The 19,688-nt window shown below is 37.4% G+C and overlaps 1 protein-coding gene across 4 annotated transcripts in view; it reads left to right on the plus strand.

Annotated features, from left to right (window-relative positions):
- AKAP6 (A-kinase anchoring protein 6) overlaps nt 1-19,688 on the plus strand; it is a 294,212-nt gene that overhangs the window by 221,011 nt on the left and 53,513 nt on the right. The gene's annotated exons all lie outside the window — the stretch shown is intronic.

Genomic DNA, 19,688 nt, shown 5'->3' on the forward strand with positions numbered 1-19,688 from the left:
TGCTATGGCCGTTGTGCTGTATGAGCTTTATAGTCTCTGTGCAGTTAGTTTCCTTGATAGGTAGAGGGTAAAATTGAAGATGTCTACTAAAAATTAGAATGGGTAGGAAGATACATGTTTGATTCAGTTTTAATAAACATAGGGGTTGATTTTTTTTGTAAATATGGCCAAACAGCAGTTCCTCTTCAACTCATGAATACACACAGTAGTTTGGTAACTAACTCATGGAGCCCAGAGGATTGGACACAAGGGAGCAGGTTTCACTGCAGATGAAGACTGTTGGTCTGGGCTCCCTGGGCCTGCCAAAATTCAAGAATCAATCAAGGGAGTGAATAGAGCCAGTTTAAGACCAGAAATATTAAATTCTTCCATCTTATTTCCCCAAATGTAGCATATGAGATCTGAGACAATAGTCACATTAGAAAGGAAGAAATTGTCTGTGATTACTTGGGTAAAAACCACCTAAATATCATAGGACATAGGTAGCAGAGACTCTGAGCACCAGGAAAACTGGAACTCCAGGAAAAAAAAAAATGCTTTGCCTTGAGGCAACAGAAACAATGTTTTAGTCTCTAAAAAGAATTTATCAGAATGATACAAATAATGCTAAGTAAATTTAAAGCTATAAAAAGCTTTTCTTAACCAATACCAGAAACAAAAAAGGGGATATGGTATGGTGCCAGGAACTAGGGCACCCATGTGTAACTGGAGACATAAAACATTTCTTAATTGTATCTCTTCCGCAGGATCACTTGTGAAATACACAGTTCCCATTCACAGGGAAGACATTACAGTAAAGCCAATCTAATATATGCCTCCAGACAGTGGCCAAACTAACCAGAGAAGTGCCAAAACAGAAACAGCAGAACACACACATAGGTGTAAGTCAAAAGAACCCATGAAGCAGGGCAGAGGCAGACTGGCTGAAAATGTAGGCATTTTAGTGCAACATATGTAGCGTAACAGGCAACATGAAAATAGAAGGAAAAATGTTCTTGAGAAAAAGAGCCAGGCAGACAGATTGAATATTGCAGTTACCTTTGAAATTTAAATACAGTGTCTGAAACCATTGAGAATTTAAGGTTTTAATGAAGAAGGAGATATCTGTAATGTGACTTAAGCAGATCTAAAGATTCTCAGTGTTCTGGCAATGCAGAAGGCTGCCAGGCATTCAAATGCTATATTTGCAACTATGCTATTAGATCAATGACTAATTTGATACCAGCTGGATTGTGGAGCCAGCTGCAGTGCAACACTGATAAGGAGCAAAATTAGACTGGAGAGATGCAACCAAGCACTGCAGATGTGCAATGAAATCATTATGAGACCAGTGGATAAATGCAGTCAGTCAACAAGGAACCCCTGAAATAAGAGATGTCATCACTTAAAGTTTACTATAGTTGTTTTACAAGAATTCTACGCACCCGTAGCCACAGGTCTGTACAAGCTCTGGTTTCAATTGGAAGGCAACATTCAAAGCGGTACCTGAAAGAGACAGGAAAGTCTCTGTGATTGCTCCCTAGCATTTTAGCTGACTATAACATACTTGGAGAAGATGAGCACTTAGGTGTTAAATTGAAGTTAGCACAAGACCCCACAAATCACCCTAGAGTCCACCAAAAGAAAATTCTGTTAGTCTAGTAAAACTGCTGAAAAAGGCAATGTGGCAAAGCAGGATGGCCATGCACCCACAGAAAGTAATGCGGAGCGGATAAATGATCTACTAATGGTCAGAAAACCTTTGAGTAAGCCGATTCCAAAATCATTGAACAAAATGCTGAAACCCTGGGACTCATTACAAATTTTTTTCAGGGCAATAGTGTTCACTGTGATGTAAAAACACATTTTGACATATTGATCTGAATGAACAACACAGTCACTCTTTCGCTGCGTATTTTGTCGGGTGTCTGTAGGCTTTTATGCTCATCAGTCTGAGCCTCTAGAGGTATTCCAGTGTAATACGGACTAGGCACCCTTCCTCTAGCGAGCAGCTCATGGCAATCTAAACATAAGAAACAGAAATGTGAAAGAAGAGGCAATCCATAAGCAACTCCTAAATGGAAGCCTGGACAGGAGTATTAATGTAAATGCAGAAAACTTGACAGAAACTGAGTCACCAGTGGGTGGCATCCGTTGATTTTTGAAGGACTTTGCTGCTGGCCGTGAGAAACCAGAAGCGCCTCAGAAAACAGGCAGAACACTTGTCAGAAGGACAGTCCAGTCTTTCACAAACAACTGTTTTTACAAAATTTTTGCACGCTTGGCAAAAGCCTATGGATTTTTGCCATAGTCAATACAGAGCGACTCAAAAAAAAGGCTAAAGGACCAAGGGCAAATAAAAGGTGGGGCGAAGATGCCAGTTCTTAAATGGTAAGACTATTTCAAGGGACTGAGCTGTGGTCTTCCACTTTAAAGAAGTGGAGTATCGTCATTACAGAATTGCAGAGCTTTAGGAGGATCTCCTGGTGATAGAGAGTTCCTGTAGCATCTCCCCTGTCATTTTTCCCCACACCATGGTAGAAATAGTGAATGAGTGTAGGGGTAAGTAAGAATGAAAATAGCATTCCTTCCAACAGAGATCCTGGTTTCTGAAATCAGTGAAACTAGGAATTTCTGTCTTGTCCAGAAGAAACAGCACATCTTGCTCCCTTCACATGCACAATGCGCTTGTCTTCCAGGAGAGGTAATGTGCCACACGTTATCTGATGGGCTATATCTCACCTTTAAGACACCACCTGCTGCCTCCAGCTGCAGACAGACCCACACTCCACTTTTTTTTTAAACTCAATTCAAGTGCTGGATGTATCTCTACAAAATAATGAAGAGTACTCAGTCCTCCATAAAAGCAGATTAGCATAGTTAGGAACTTAATATATTTGAAAGCAAAGAGAATGCTGTTTAAAGACACATATCTTCATTTAGTTCAGTTGTCTGTAAGATTCATATCTATAGACGTGTATTTCGTCTAACAGCACAAATGCTAAATAAGTGAGCTTTGCTATTCCTGGCACATTTCAAAGTTACTCAGTGTAGTAAAATATTAAGCAATAAAATGTGTATTTCGTGGAAAATGTTTCTGTTTGGCTCACATTAATTAAAATTCAACACATCCTGTTAGAAGCTAGATTAAAAAGGAGGTAGAATATCACTGGCCAACTGCAACAGGCAACAGCAAGCAGAATTGCTTATTGGGGGGATAGGTGAGATGTGTGAGGAGCTTTTTGCATCTCTTTTAAAAGCCATGTGTCCCGCAAGCTATTTCTTGGCTGAATGGCAGGATGTTCTCTCTCTGTGGACTAACCATTCCCACAGACAGTGCTCTTCATTGCCGTGGTAAACCAGCAGGTAGGAAATCTTGACCTCGGTGCTGAGGCACGCTCATATGGTAGTTTAAATTTTCTGGTTTGTCCCTGCGTGTTTAAACAGTGAGGAAATATATTTCCTGCACTTTACCCAAGTGAGTTCATGCCAGAAAATGAATCTTCTACCAATTTCCCCTGTTTCCTTCCCTTCAAATCAGTCACTAGAAATATACTACTATAACAACTTGCACATCATTTAAAAGCTGTTATGCTCATGGGTGCCTATATGTGTTCTGAACATCTCTTCACTGTCTGGGTAACCTCCAAATGCGGACACCTACAGTGATGGGAGAGCTGATGGTTTAGGTATTCAGTTTGATTAAAATCACCATTGACCAGTTAGATCATGCATATGATTTGTGTGCAAATTTGCTGTAGAGGTCTTATGAGAAAAGGCTTTTATATTTATATTTATGGTTTTATAAGACTGAAAATAGCACAGAACACCCACCATTTCCAGTCACATGCATACTGCTTTGCTCTCTAGCGCTTTCTAAAATCTTCCCTCCTGAAGCATATGGTCCTTTTTCCCGGTTCTTCCAGGACTGCTGCGTCTTTGAATTCTTTTTGTAGCTATGTCTTTTAGCTTGCTGACTTAATCTGCCAGGGCAGAATTTGTTACTCTAGCACTATAGATTTTAACACCAGCAGATTCTGATTGAGTACATCTCAAAACCGGGCACTCTCCCATGTTCTGATCCCTAGTTGTCAGGTCATCCAACAGTTGAGGATCTTTCTGAAGTTTTGACCTTAACTCATCTGTTCAGGCATCTCAGTTACTTGTCACTAGTCAGCAGTGACCTTACAATTCATATTCCCTTCTTTTGTGAGTCTGAATGTACAGCGTCAACAATAGCTTGCACTGATGCCTGTTGTCATTGCTTTGTATGTGGCTATAAGACATTTGGACCCAGATCTGTGGGCACAGTAGTTTTAGTTCCTACATCTTTTTAAGTAGTGGTGTTGGACAACATATTTTTGTGTACCCAGAGAGCTTCCCTGAGAAGCTCCTGGAAAACAGTTATGCGGTTTTTTTGATCCAGTCCCTAGACTGGACTTGCCTAGGAAGCTGAGGGGTATAGTGTGATAGAGTGACCTGTTGTGGAACCTTATTTTATAAAGCAGCATGGAAAAGCCTAGGAACTTAGCTGCTGCTTGTTTTTACCGCAAGAAAACATTACTCAGTCAACCTTGGTATCCTGCCTCAAGCAGTGACCACTCCCAGAAAACCTAAGATAAGATGAAGAAACACTTTCTTTTATATATACTTACAATCGTTCCAATAGGCTTTAGTTGATGGGTTTATGCATTTCTTTCATGATTATCTTCTCTTTGTATGGTCCTCTAATTTTGCGTTGGTTTAAAATGGATAATTAGCTAATTTGACCACCAGGTGGCCTACTACACTGTGTTGTTAGCCTGTACCCTGACTCACGTCTTTGAGAAGGGTGTACGGTAATATTTATCAAAACTTCTGTTGTTAGATGGCGTTATTCCGTGAGTGCAAATGTGGCATTTGTAATCTTAACTTGGTCTTTTTTGTTGTACCAATCAAATGTAAATGTATTCATACTAGTGGGACTTTTTCAAGCCTATAAAATGTTGCAAAATTAAAAACATATAAAATGTCCTTAAAGATTTTTGGATGGTTTAAATATTCAAAGCTTTTCCTTAAGTGCTTAATGGCTTTACCAAAGGACAGTTAACTTCTGCCTCTGCCACTTCTTCCGCACTTTATTGAAGAGGCAAAGAATAAAATCAATGCAATGGCAATTCTTCAAACATCAGTACCAAATGCCAATCACCAATGAGCTGGAAAAATTACCTTTAATAGGGTTAATGTAGTGCTAGTGTAGTCGCTTAATGTACAAAAGCTCTATGGCCCGTTCTAAAATATGTATTCATTACTTTAATTTCTTTAAAATTCAGTTCTGTAACAACATACTATACCTCTAGCATAATAGCTAACAAAATGACCTAAAAATAGTTGCCTCAGATGTAGATTTGAAAAAGGTAATGTAGTAGTGTTAAGAACATGGAGTATTCAACAAAGTATATTTTTTTTATTTTTGGAATTGTCACTAATTATAAAAGGATTGTTTAGCAAGGAAGTACAGCCATTTAAACTAAGAAGTGAAACCACTTTCTTTATGTCACTGAAGTGCAGATATCATTCATTAAAGTTCTGTCACCATAAAAATCAAAGTCACTTATTTTCCCTGATATTCTCAATAGACTGTATTCCTTAAAAAACCTGAAAGACACAGAATAAGCAATGGGATCTTGTTCTTTACCCTTCATCCTTTTCTCAGGTTTTTTATTATATTTTTCCATCTTTTTTTTGGAATTACTAAATTCCCTACATATATAGCATATTATAACAAACATTCATTAACCAGGCAGACAACAGTTAAAGTTGAAGACATCAATATGCATTACTTTAAGCATTTATCTTTTCTTAATGGGCACAGATCTTTCCAATTTGTATTTGAACAGCCAGACGGCTATCATGGCATGCAAGGCTACCAGGATAGGCTTTCCACAAAGCAGGACCAGAATGTCTTGAGAGAATGCCAGAAAGACAAAAGTTCATGCCTTTCCTGGTGTTCACTACAGCTGAAGTAGATTCAAAATATCCTGAATTTGCTTCGTATTACTTCACTACTGGCTTTGTGTCCTGATATTTCCTGCTGCTGTGGTACTTTGAAGCATTTCTTTCCTTCTCAGATACACACATATCTTTTCCAATTTTCAAGACATGTCTTTTTCATCTTCTTTACGTAGAATTCAGACATTAAAATAGCAATAACTTACCAGTCTCAAAATCCACTGATGTTGCAAGTGTTCTATAGATTTGAATGTCGATGCGATAGTCACCAGTTTATCAGTCTGCTTAGAGCACAGAGTGAGGCAACATAAGTCAACACAAACTTGTGGGGTTTTTTTCTAAAATCCAGTTGGTTTTCTTTTTTACAGTTTCATTGCAGTATCTTTACAGAATTTTTTTTTTAATTGCTGAAAGACAGGTTTGATTAATATACAGGCGTGCTGTGTGCTGCTTTCAGAGACGCTTATTACAAAATGCTAAACACAAAAGGGCAGATTCCCCGGTCTGTCAAGATCACTTCACATTCAACTTTACAGTTTCTGAGGTGAATCTAGAGCAGTTGGTGGTGTGCACTAGAAAATAACTCTCCTTATGGGTGAAATTCTCCTTAATATCTTCCTCTTCATCTGCTACTATGGTCTTCTTCTCCTGCTCCCCATCCTCCTCTCCAGCATGAATAGAATCAGAAAAAAAAAATCTTTACGTGAACAAGGAGAGCCTAATAAATAAAAGCCAAAATGTGAGTACAGACAATATTGTCCATAAGGACAACTTAAATCTAAATGCATTTTTTTTCATTTATCAGGGCCAAGTTATTGAAAATCAGCTTTCTGACAGCTCTAGGAAGAATCGAGCCTTAAGAATGTCTGAAGTGTGTGTATTTTGAGTTCACCAGCCTCTGCAAAAATTGTTCTGCTTCTCTGTGTTTTGGTTCTATAATTTGTAATCCCAGAAACACCAAACAGAGTTAACCTGAGATCAATGCAAGTCATCTGGTGTCATGTTTTATTCTTGTAGTAACGTCTTGTGCTAACAAATGCTTTCACATTCAAGCTATTGGCAAAGGTATAAGAAGATAAAACAGCTGGAAGTTAAAATTAAACAAATTCAAACTAGAAACAAGCCATGCAGTTTCTAACAGTGAAGGAAGCTAGTTATTTATCATCTCATGAAGGAATGCTATGAATTTTCCGTCATCTGCTTCTTTAAATCAGGGCTGGATGCAATATCAAAAGATTGCCAGAAAGTTGAGAGCTTAATATAGGAAGAGAAGGTAAGACTATGGCACATTTTATACAAGTGGCGAGGTTAGATTATGACAATTTCTTGAACTTCTGATCTGTGAATCAGCCCAAGTTTTGTCAGAGAATATTTTGGCAGAATGCCATTAGAGATGAGAAGAAGCTTTCAGCTTTCATCATGCCAGCAAATAACAGAGTTCACATTTAGCAGCAGCATAAATCCTTGGAAACAGACACCTGAAATCAGGGAAATGGAAAGAAACAGAGGAAAAGTTTCTTTTGTTTCTATCTCACTAGTTGTTCAGTAGACAAAATGAGCTCAGTGTCACTGCATTCATGTATTCTTTTAAAGGGAACTATTAGTGTTGGTTCCTAAATGTCTTGTAAAAATACAGATTTATAGATTTAGAGCTGCAGTATTTTCTACGATGACTAAAATGTATGATAAGTACGATAATTCATTTTTTTTCAGTCCAGCGTGAAACAATGTTAAGTAGTTCTGAGCTCAGACAATATATTCTGCTGGACAAAATGCTGGAGCGGATCACAAGAGACTTGTGTTCCCACATCAGAGATCTTCACTGTCACTGGACACAGCATCCATCTGTATCTCAGTTTCCCATTTTAAATTGAGAATAGTATTTCTCCCCTTCACAGGACTGTTGCTACTCTGCAACTGTTTGGAGCATAGGAATGGCAAGCTTGACCCTGCCTGTAACAGGCTGCATTAGGCATCCCCTTGCTGGTGGCCATTTGGAAAGAGGTTAAGTATCTCTCCTAGGCACAGCAGCTGTTGGAGATACATAGAAACTGTCTTTCGGCGTGTCCAGGATTGTTTCGTTTTCAACATTTCTGCACAGAACTGGAGTTCATAGTAACGTCTCACCCCATCACATCACATGTTCATGATCACACTTCACGTACTCCTCGGAAGTTACAAGGGTCTTAAAGAGCAAGTCCCATGCAATGGGCAGGTGGCCAGAAGCAGGATTTTTTGGTCTTTTTCCCTTTTCTTTTCCCATTATATCTGTGATAGTTCCTCTCATTTTTATTGCTTAGGGTTTTTTGGTCTTAAATGATATAATATATTAAAATATTATTACATTCAGAAAGTCCATTTTGAGAAATGTACTCAGAGTCTAATTTTCTAAGACTCCGGAGGTTAAAAAAAAATCACATAATTTATCATGTATGTTAGCTTTTAGGAACAATGGCCACACTGATATAGTCCTTTAAATGTCATTCAGCAAATATAGTGGTGTTGTTAAGCGTTCTAGAATTTAAATACATCTTGGAAGAAGTTTTTCTGCCTTCAAAGTAGTCTGGCTTTTGCTAAAGAAGCTGCCTGGGCACAGCATTATGCTGTTTCGATCACCCGTGATGAAGAGAAAAAGCATCTGTGTTAAATACCCATAGGTCCATCAGGGTGCTGTCAGTCTCAGATATTCTGAAGAAGGCCAGTTGTTGGTTCTTGCTGTTCAGTTATCCTTAGATGCTTAGTTTGTTTCAGGGACTATTGGAACTTCCTATTGATAAGGCAAAAAATGATCACTGCTGCAGCATTTGCTATCAAAGCTGTTAATACCGTAAAAAATGAAATATTTTCTTCCCATGTTAAAATAATTCAATGACATTTGTGAGGTGTACAACTTCTTGCCAACTCTTCTAATTTAAAACATTATCTGTTTGAGGAAAACATATGTTAGAAATTTTTAATTCAGTGATAGGAAAGGCACTAATGAAATATGCATGTATGAATTTTGTATTGCATAAGTTTCCTCTTTCTTGAAATGTGATTAAAAGCCAAACATCTGGATTATGTTTAAAAAGCTTGAATTTCCAGTTTTCAGAGAGATTCAATCTATTTTGACACTGTACACTTAGCCTTAACATTTTCAGCATGCTGTTAACATTACTTGCTATTGTAAAAAAATAAGTTCAGGTTTAAACAAAGTTGGACTTCTCCTAATGCTAAAAATGTTTTCTGAAATAGCCGTTTCTACAGCGTTCACACAGACATAGTTTAGGCTGTGTCAGCAGTTCCATTATAAATTTGCTCTTGAAAGCGGTTTGTAGTTGATCATAAAAATAACTTTTCAATTTGAGTATTTTTTCTTCTGTTATAAAAATACTATTTTTTTCCCAGAATAATATTAAAAATGAAATACTGAGTTCTTAAGAATTTATAAAATTCAGTATAAAATGAGATTCGCCCACTGTTAACACAGATAATGGCGTTGGGATGCTAACTTTAACCTTTTGTTTTAATAACATTAAATGTGTACTGGAAAAGTGAGTAGTTATTATCTTCTGTGTCACTTGAAGGGTTCAGGATATATCTCTCTGGAGATGATAATAAGTATTTAACTATATAACTTTATTTTTAACATGTTTTAACTATAGTTTTGATGCGGAATGTTGCAATGGTATTGCTCTAAAAGGAATTGCGGTGATTGTGAGTGGTTTAAATAATCAGTGGAGATGTTCTAGCACTCCTGGTGGACCTGCTGTGGGTGCCAGCTTTGATGTGACTCAAGGGAAATAATAAGGAACAAATCAAACAGCACATTATAAAAACTATTAACTTTCACTATACTTAATAGAGTACAGGATGTGCATTTAAAATAAAAATGACATTTTTCATTATAACTTTGGGGCAAATTGAGAAATCTGCTGTCAGTACTTTTTTCTGGTCAGCCCCTAGATAGGCCCTCAAACAGGTGTAAGTTCTGTTGGGTAGAAAAAAGTCCAAATACTTTAAAGATCATGTTGTTACCCTGGATACTACAGGTCATGGGAACTCAGATCCACGTGTTCTGAGGCTAGGGACTGAGCAAGCTAGCCGCAGAGTCTGTCTGGTCTTAACTCGAGGTGGCTCACCAGCCTGCAGAGATCGCAGGGCTGTCACTGCAGACCAAGGATCATTTTCTTTTCTCACAGTTGAGGAGGTCTAGTAATGTGGATTACAAAAGCCACTGTGCCTTAAATGGTGGGTGTACTGATCTTTGTGGATTCTCCTGTCTTTTGATGGAGACTTTGAGTTCTGTCTGAGGAACTTAGATACCCATTTGTCTCTTTTTGCAGTGGGGAACCTCTTCTCCCATGAAACAGTATAGCAAATAGGGAAGAAGAAGGATCCAGAGGTATTCTACCCTCAGACATATCCCAGTAGGCCTTGCTAGAAGAGAGGATAATTTATTTGTCGATTTTCAGTCAGACTTCACTCATGGGAGGCTATTACTGACCACCATTAGCATTCTGTCTGAGTAACAACGGAGTAAGGACTTCAGAAGAGCCAGTCTGTGAAAGATAAATGCGCAGGAACATCCATTTCAAAATAGAATGATACCTGTAACACACAGCCTGACAATAGTCAATGCATTTGGAATTAAATCTTTGTGTAGAGGAGTTCCAATTTTATGTTTCATGCATACTGCAAAAGCAGGCAAAGCTTAGCATAGGGGAGGATAACAGGTTATAAATTACTTTCTTTGATTATCTTCTTCAAAAAATCTCCATAATCTTACATTGGTGTATTTTATTTTGTAAAAATGTAAATGTAAATATGTAGCTATATGAGATTTGATACAGGTAGGGTCAGCATTGCAGAATATCCAGCCAAAGATGGAGCTGCAACTCCACCTTTTTGTTTGCAGGCCAAACAGTTTCTCTGCCATCAAATACATTTTCTGCTCAGTAATGGGCTAACTGCAGTCTACACCAGTGTTTTGGTATCTCCCTTACTTTGTGGTTTTTCCCTCAATAAATATACCTGAGCACAAACGCGGAAGTATAGTAGTTATTAATTCCTAAAGAGCGCTATTTTTTATTTATTTAATATCTATTATTCTCCAGCCAACTAAGGAAATGTAAATTAAGCTAAGTCCACATTTGATATTTTAAGCATGTGTGGTGCTTGCGTCTCTATTAGTCTGTGCCAAAAGTCACACCTCTGGTGCAAGGTGTGAAAAAACCCTCAAAGCTCTAACAGTGTTGTTGTGAGCAATGCAAGGTGAATCTCAGAAGTTCTTTCAGGTATCAGCCAAAGATAGCAGCAAAACACATAGTTTACGAGATCGATAGTTTGTTATAACATGAAGTACACCAGCTCTGTGGCCTTACCCGAACCGCGCTATACCCTGTATGGTAGGACCGTGTTCTACCATCATCTGCCAGGGTTTGTCTTTATTTGTAGGTGGGTGGCAGTTTGTAGATCAAGTGGAATCTCATGCATCTGAGACTTGATTACTCTCGCTATATGATTTCAAGCGGCTGTAGTTTGGCTACATGTTCTTAGCAATCTAATTATAGGTAAAATCTGGTTAATAGTGTAGTAAATAACTGGTATTGCTACAAAATTGCATTCTGAAGGTAATGGTATTGAATTTCAACACAAGTTGACACTCAATTAAAATTTCCATATATCTAGTGAATTAGCCAGTTCTTGGCTGCTGCATTAAGGTGGATGTCTTCCTGCTTAACTGAACGCTGAGCAAGACAGGCAAAATGCATAATAAAGCCAAATCAAGACTTAATATACCCACTCAAATTTTTATTGTTTGTATGAAGTGGTAAGCTTACAGAACAAACGCAGGGATGTGGATTAAAAAAATTTAAATAATCAGTATTTAAACAAAATTCCTCTATGTTTAGAGTAATGACGCTTAAAAAAAAAGAGAAGTCCTTAAAACTTCTTACTGAATTACTGCCATCAGCCAGTAGATCCATGGGGCTTGTTCGGCTAAAAGCCACAACAGACTTTGTAATGCAATGATGTAATCTTGGCTTTGTGTCATTTATATTCAACCTAAAAAAACAATTTTCCTGAATAGACAGGCTGACAACAATATTGTTCGGTGTTGGTTTTTATTTGGATTGTTTCCAAATGGTTCATATGCCTCCACAGCAACACCCCATGCCCGCTTAAGTTTTTACTCTGAATTCCGAAGTTTCCCCTTTTTCCTCGCATTTTATTTTGCTTTTCAAGTCCCAGTTATGTTTGTGAAACTAACCAGCTCGGCCACAAAATTAGGATGTATCTTGCAGAGTGCATTCATTTTACTTTTTGCATATTTTTCCCGAGGTCATGTCAAGGTTAGTTTGAATTCCATCCTACATTAAGACTTCTTTCACAGCTATTTAGCTCTGCAGCCTACTCCCCGCTGGGGTCTGCCCCTTGGGCACGTCAAAGCTTCAGACCTGACAAATCACACACAGATGAAGCTGTACAGTTTTTTAAACAGTTTCATCAGTAACGTGGATTTTTTTTTTTTTTTCCCTTTACACTATACTTCTCCCTCCCTCCCGCCCCCCCCCCCCCCACTTTATTCTCTGAATTGCAGTATCCTGAAGACTGATTTCCGTATGGAAAATTCCCTTGCACAGGCGAGTTGTAAAATAGAAATGGCGTTATACAGTACGTGCCACTCACAGCCTCCCAGAAACTGAAAGTACTGCAGATCCTCTTAATTAGTAACAAGCTGTAGCTCCTTGTCTAATAACTGCAATCGTATTGTTAACATCTATTTGCACAGAAGAGCCTAAAACTATAAAGGCTGATAAATATTCAAAATTTATCGTCCGTATTGCGAACCCGTTAGTTATCCAGGAGAGCTGTTACTTGTTCACAGGAATAAACTTCTGTCATGCTTGGGATTACTCAGATGAGTAAATGTTCATCGGTGTCAAGAAATGACGCTGTGCTTCAGCAGCAATCCTTATGGGACCTGGGAAGTTTTAAGTGGGTGTATATGTGTATATATATAATTAGCTTCACAACTATAAGCAGGGCTTTCACCACCTACATTCATGCACAGACACTCCCCCCCCCCCTCAATGTGTGTGTCGCTGCACACAAACCCGTTTGAAGTGTATAATGCAGCTTGCAGGTGAAAATAAATTTTCTAAAATTCTTAGCCGTAGCCTGCTATCTGTATTTTAGCATTTTGTGAAACTAATGGTACACCACCATTTCCCGTTTAATTGATGAAGTTAAAATGCTTGGCTGCTAATGAGTGTATTAGCAAACAATATACCCTTAACAAGCTTAAGCAGCTCAGGATTTTAAAAAGCAGCTTACTGTCCTCCTCATTTTTATAAGACAAAATGTACTGCCTTCTACAAATTGCTTGATCGACTGATGAAGTACTATAATTATAGTTGTATTGCAGTTTTGACAAAGCCACAATACCAGATTGTAGTTTAGTCCCCACTCTAGGCACACAACTCTTTGCATCACAAAACCCAGTTTTACTGGTCTAATTCTTACTGAGAACAAAAGGCACCTGGAGATGTTAACTATATACTAAAAGAAAACTTGGAATCTAGGAAATAATAATATTGAAGCATGACTTTTCTTCTCGCAGTTTGTTCATTGGGAATGGTATCTAATGAAGAGTTGTCTAAAGGCTTGCTTGTTTGGAACTAATTAAAGACAGATATCCTAAATAGAAAAAGGATCATGGGAATTACATTAGGTGTCTGGAGACTTGTTATTCTTTTGGTGCTCTGAGTAGATTGTGGAAGTTGTTAGGGATTCAAGAAATAAGGCAAGCTAATAAAAAGTTCTATTTTTCTGGTTATTGGCCAACTATTGTATTTTTGTTTGCAATAAGATTTGTGCCAACAGGCTAGGGGCTTGAATAAAACATTTAAACATTTGTGCATTAACACATTATGGTGAAAAGAGAGTCTTGTGCTTTCACTCAGTGCATTTCAGCCTTCAATTAATGTGAAAGCACTACAATGCCTATGCAACTTCTCTTGCCTAGTGGTGCACCATTTATCATTGCAGTTTTACATTGACCTTGACACCCACTTCATTAGAATAAAGATTGTCTACCATTTAGGTTACATTGTTCCTCTGCACAGAGACCCCATGCAAATTTCTGTTCAGATAGAAGAGCTGTGAGCCTGTCAGAGGTCATCTGCATTAAATGATTGCAGCTATTTTCCAACTGCTTCTTTTCATTCTACTCAATTCAGGCTAGGAGGATCAATCAAGCCCTCTGCCTGAAACAGTGGGACTGCTGGGAATATAACTGTTTTTGGTAGTAGTGGATATGCCCTAAACAGTATTAAATATTTAATATAAATTCATTAAAGGGCATACAAAGTCTTCAAAAAGATATTACATTTATAGTAAAATTTAAAGGGTTGGGATCACCTTCCTTAAAAAAAAGGCAGAACAATGGGTACCGGCTGCATAATTTTTTAATGTAGGCAAAATTTAGTTCATGAAGTTACTTAATATTTCTTTCAACGTGTTTATTTCTCCAGCTGCCACAGAAAGGGATGCGTAGCAGAAGTGTAATCCGCATTTGCTACTTTCTGAAACAAAAAAGCAAGGTGTCTGCAGGGGTTTAAGAGAAAAGCGCTAAGATTTGTTTTGTTTTGCAGGCATGCACCCATACGCACATGCGCTCCCACACAAATCCATATTGTACTGTTGTGCTTATTTGCAGGGGAAAAAAGCAAATGGAAATAAGTTGGCGCTCTCCTTCTTGAGTTTTCTGAGTGATATAATTGGAATTAAATTATTAATGGGAGATACTTAAAAAAGATTGTTTTATGATCTTCTATTAGAGAATTTGCAATTCATTTTAATATTTGTAGTTTGATTTATATTAAAGATAATGCAATCTATGTCCAATTAACAATACATAGCCAATGTAATATGATTTCCAGATCATGCAAATGGAATAAACTAGAAGAGGAAAAACTGATTCTTAACCTCAGATGTAATTTGCTGTGTGAGTTCTGGCAATTTTAAATGACATTGCACTTTTTAATTTTTCCAAAGGCTCAGCAGCAAATTTATCCCAATCAAGAAAGCCTATTATTAATTTACAAGGACAATTGTAGGAGTCTTTATAATTTCCCTGTGCAATTATTTGCCATAAATTGCTAATAGTGAAATACATGAAGTTTGCAAGAAACAGCAACTGCTATTTATCTAGACAGATCGCTCGGCCCAGATCTTGAATGTTGTCCAGAGGTTCTAGTGCTATCGACAGTGTAAGAAATATAACCAAGCTTCTGGATGGTTTCTAAAATGTTTCACACTGATAGTACCAAAAAGGTAGAAGCATTAAGAGCTATTGTGAAGGGTAGGCTGGCCTCTAGCAGATTCCTTCACTTTGCTTGTATACAGCTGAGCTTTGGACCCTGGACTTTGGAATAAAAAGACTCTTTGTTCATCACTGAATGGCATTAGGCATGGGCTTCCTAAGGGGCCACCATGAAGCCTAGCATGAAGAGTGCAAACATTATCCAGAAAGCAAAGTGAGAATGTGTGTGAAGAGAAGATGGACAAATATTGCTATATGCGCATTGCTATATGTTTCTATGTATATTTGGTGCGTTTGCTTGCAGGGTATTCTTTACTCAATTTTGTGCATGCAGTATGTTTTGCAAATGTGTGCCAACACTGACTATGCACGCGCATACAGACACTGAACGTGTGTGTGTATGCATTTGGGTCTGCCGCAGTCGAAACATCCCAAAAGGCAAGTTTTTAAAATGTGAAGATCCAATCCAGGTAAAACTAAAATTGCAGGTCACTCGGTCCTGATCGCAGTTGTATATCATACAGTGCCGTTTGACTGAAGATACTTTGTTCGTATGTGAATGATGGAATGCAGAACATCTACAAATAGCACACCCTTATTCCAATAATGGAGAAAGTTCACTGGCTTAATTCTTCTGTACTTCGTAGCCATAGCTCCACTGTGTGTTCAGTATGTCTGGTCTCTTTTCACTATAACCAACAGAAGCACCATACAAAAGTCTTACAATGGATGTCTTAATCTCTCTGTGTGCTTTTAGAGCATTATTTTGAATTCCATCATGCAGGCTTTTTTTTTTTTTCTTTCCTCTTCTGAAGTTTTATTACAACAACAGAATTCCCAGGGAGCTTTAGGGGCAAGGTTCGCATAATATTGCCCTAAAGTTTTGCTGGAGGGGTGGAATCCGCACCCCAGTCCTGATCATCTTTTTGTGGTGTTTCTCTTTCTGAAAGATGCAGTGCGCAGTCTTACCGAGTTGTTAACTGTGTACAGATTTTTTTATTGTTTACCAGACAGTGCACATCTACGAACCTTTCATGATGATTTCTTTCTCTGACCTCTCAGTGACTAGGCATCTTGTTCCTTAACACTGAGGGAGGCTGAAAAATGCTTGAGTTGCTCAATGTGTGCCTTCTATACCAGTTTCAAAATGGCTTATTCTTCTGGTTTCCATGGTGACAATTAACACTGTTACAAGGCATTGTTCCAGTCTCCATTTGGGCAGAATTTTCGGGTGTGATTTTTCACACAAAAAAAATGTTTCATATAATTTTTTAAAGGAAAAAAAAAAAAGAAAAAGAAAGAAAAAAAAAGGAAAAAAAGAAAAAAAAAGGAGAAAAAAAAAGGCACAGTTTAGTATAAAGTGTCCAAAAATGTGTCTTAATCAAGCCTGTCTGGATTTCTTAGAATATTTTTATCAGGAGAAGTAAGGTTTTAACTTGCTTTGTTTTGGAATTCAACTCCTCATGGTTTAAATTTTTTTGCCAGACTTACTCACGGATAAATGCTACTGCCTTTTTTTAAATTCCACTATTTGTCCTTTGAAAAATATTGATCGCATTGAGTGAGAAGGAATAAAAAGCCAAAATTATTTAACTTACATAACAATGTTTTGGATTTCTTTTGAGTGGCTTCAGAAACACAAAACCAGCCATGCATGCACACAGCTAATCATGCTGTAAATATTTTGCAGTTTTTCCAGTCTGTTGTTCTTTGGAGTTTTTTCCCCAGTTTTTTAATATGACAGGTGTTGTGGGAAATTAAATGTTACTCATTTATTTATTATCGTGGCGGTTGCGAGGAACCTGTGACTTTAACTTTCTTAATCTCATTTTTTGGCTATTAAACAGTAATCTATATCATAGCATCCACAGACTGTCACAATGGAGCAGCCTTTGCTCACTTAAAGCTGAGGAAAGAATGAATCTGAAGATTAAATTATCTTCTCACCACAGGATTAAGTAGTCCTACCAGAATAGGGTTGTGCAGCACTGATAGAGCTGGTAGCTAATTTTCCCATGCAACTGCTTAGAGTGTAGGTGTTTAATGGATTAAAAAATAGCATTAGCAATAGCATCTCATGCTATCAGTTCTCAAACTGTACCTCCTGTACATTAAGCTTTTCCCTTAACTTAAAATACACACTGCATGTTAAATATCCAGGAGTGAAACAATACTGATTCTCAGACACATACCAATACATCTAATGACAAACTAAATTCTTTCATCTTTTACAGTTACAGTATAATGCATTTTCTATCAATCAGCACTTTCATCATGCTTGTTTATACAGTAGGTTACACGGTGACAAAGACAGAGCACGTACATAAAATCTAGCGTATTTATTTTTTAATGTAATAACCTTTTATAACACCTGTCACACTATTTGGATTATGCTGCACTGAATTATTTTATCTAGTCCAAAATTAAATGAAACGTCTTCTGTTTCTATGTTAGCAAGAGGACTGTAGTTACGAGACACGCAACGTATTTTATTTCTTCCTCAGTCCCGCGCTGTCCAGGAACACACCCAGCCCCAGTCCGGGCAGCAGCAACTGCCAGCCCGGAGCAGGTGACGAGTATTAACTAGCTGTGCCTGCACCAGTGTCACACAGCTAGAGGACTCCCTCAGTCTATTAATTCACTTGACAAAAGAAAGGGAGTCGCGCGAACTCGATTTCAGCGCCTAGCAAATTGGACTCTGGATTCCCCTTGATATTACATGTACTTATGGAAATAATTATGCAAATCCTTTTCAGCTATATCATCTTTAAATAGAAATCAGATTACATAAAGAAGATTGTAATCTCCTCCAGTAACCATTCTAGCTGAAAAGGCAATAATACAGGACCAAGAAGCGTACTTGTTGAACATTTTAGTCCAATAAAATGGTGTTGCCTCTTGGCGGATCCAGTTCCCTAGTGCCAAACCTGGTTGATACCTACAGTTGTACATTTCTAAATCCTTAGCCGCAGTACACCAAGTATCAAAAGGCAAGTTCTTTATAAACAATTCCTTGTTTTTTACTATGCATATTCATGTAATTTTGGATACGCAGACACCTGATCAGTGTTCATTAATAATGAGAAATGGTTTAAATCACCTCATTTAAAACATTTGCTCTATGATCCACAAATGACTAATATTTGCTGAAGTTTACATAATACAAATGATGTGCATGTGTTGTGTAAATGAGAGATTAAAATATGAAACTAACAATATGCAAACATATGCATGGAAATGCGGAGGACCTGTTAGCTGAAACAGTGATTTCACACCTTTATTATTTTCTTTAAGCTGTCTCCAATTGTATTTTTGCTTTGTTTTCCTACAGAGCATGTTCTTGGATCTGGCACAGGCACCCATGTTTTAAACATTCCTTATTCTAGTTTAATTTTTTATACTTAGCCCAGTTATTAACATTTTCAGTATGAGCTGCTATAGCAGTTTTCTTGGCTGAATATAAAGCAAAGAAAGCTTAATGTTTAGAATACAATTTGCTAATAGCTATGCATAATTTATGTATGTCTTGTAAACACCTTTGTAAGAATACGTGCTGAAATCTCCTCTTTCAGTAAAAGGTGCATTTTTGGCTCTATCAGAAGTTCTATTTCTATGAGTGTTTTCTGCCTAAGAGGGAATTGGCTTAACTGTATGTAGGGTATGTATACGAGTGGGTGCCTGTGTGTTAAATTTTATTTTTGTATTTACTGTACCAGCTACAAAAACATAGTTAATCCCTATAGTAACTATTATATTTAATACTTAATTCAGGTTTTCAGAGAATACAGGTTTTAAAGAGATTTATTTGCCAATGTGTCTGTAGATTAGCATGTGTTTTTATAGAGTATATAACTAATATACAGCTAAAATATTTAGAAAGTTGTATTAAAGGAATTTTGAAGGAAGCTTCTGTTTTTCTTCCTGTTTTCTCTGTTTTGTTTTTTGGTTTTGTTTTTTTTTTAAAAAAGCAAAAAAAACCCCAATGCAGGAAATAAAAGGTAGTTTCAACTTGAAGAAACTATTGGACTGTACGAGCTTTGTTGCTGTTCTTGTTTGTGTGCCATTTCACTGCTCCTGTTGGTTGATGCAATAAAAATCAAGTTACTGGTACTGTATTGTAAGGGAGTTTTATGTCTAATTGTTTTTCTAAAGTGAAACTCTCATGTTTTCACATATAATAGCATTTCAGGCCCATATATGAGACAGAATTCACAATGAGATAGAGAAGAAATAAACTCTATGGGAAACATAATTATGAAATTATTTCTGTGGTGGTTTTTTGGTGTTTTTGTTTGGTTGGGTTTTTTTTTTACAATGGAGAGCCTCAGTGTTACTTGCTGAAGTAGCACATTTGAAAAATAAGATACCGCTGACTTGAATGAGACAAAGGCAGATCAAGCGTCAGATG

This window comes from Larus michahellis, chromosome 4 (genome assembly GCF_964199755.1).
Source record: "Larus michahellis chromosome 4, bLarMic1.1, whole genome shotgun sequence".
Taxonomy (NCBI): Eukaryota; Metazoa; Chordata; class Aves; order Charadriiformes; family Laridae; genus Larus; species Larus michahellis.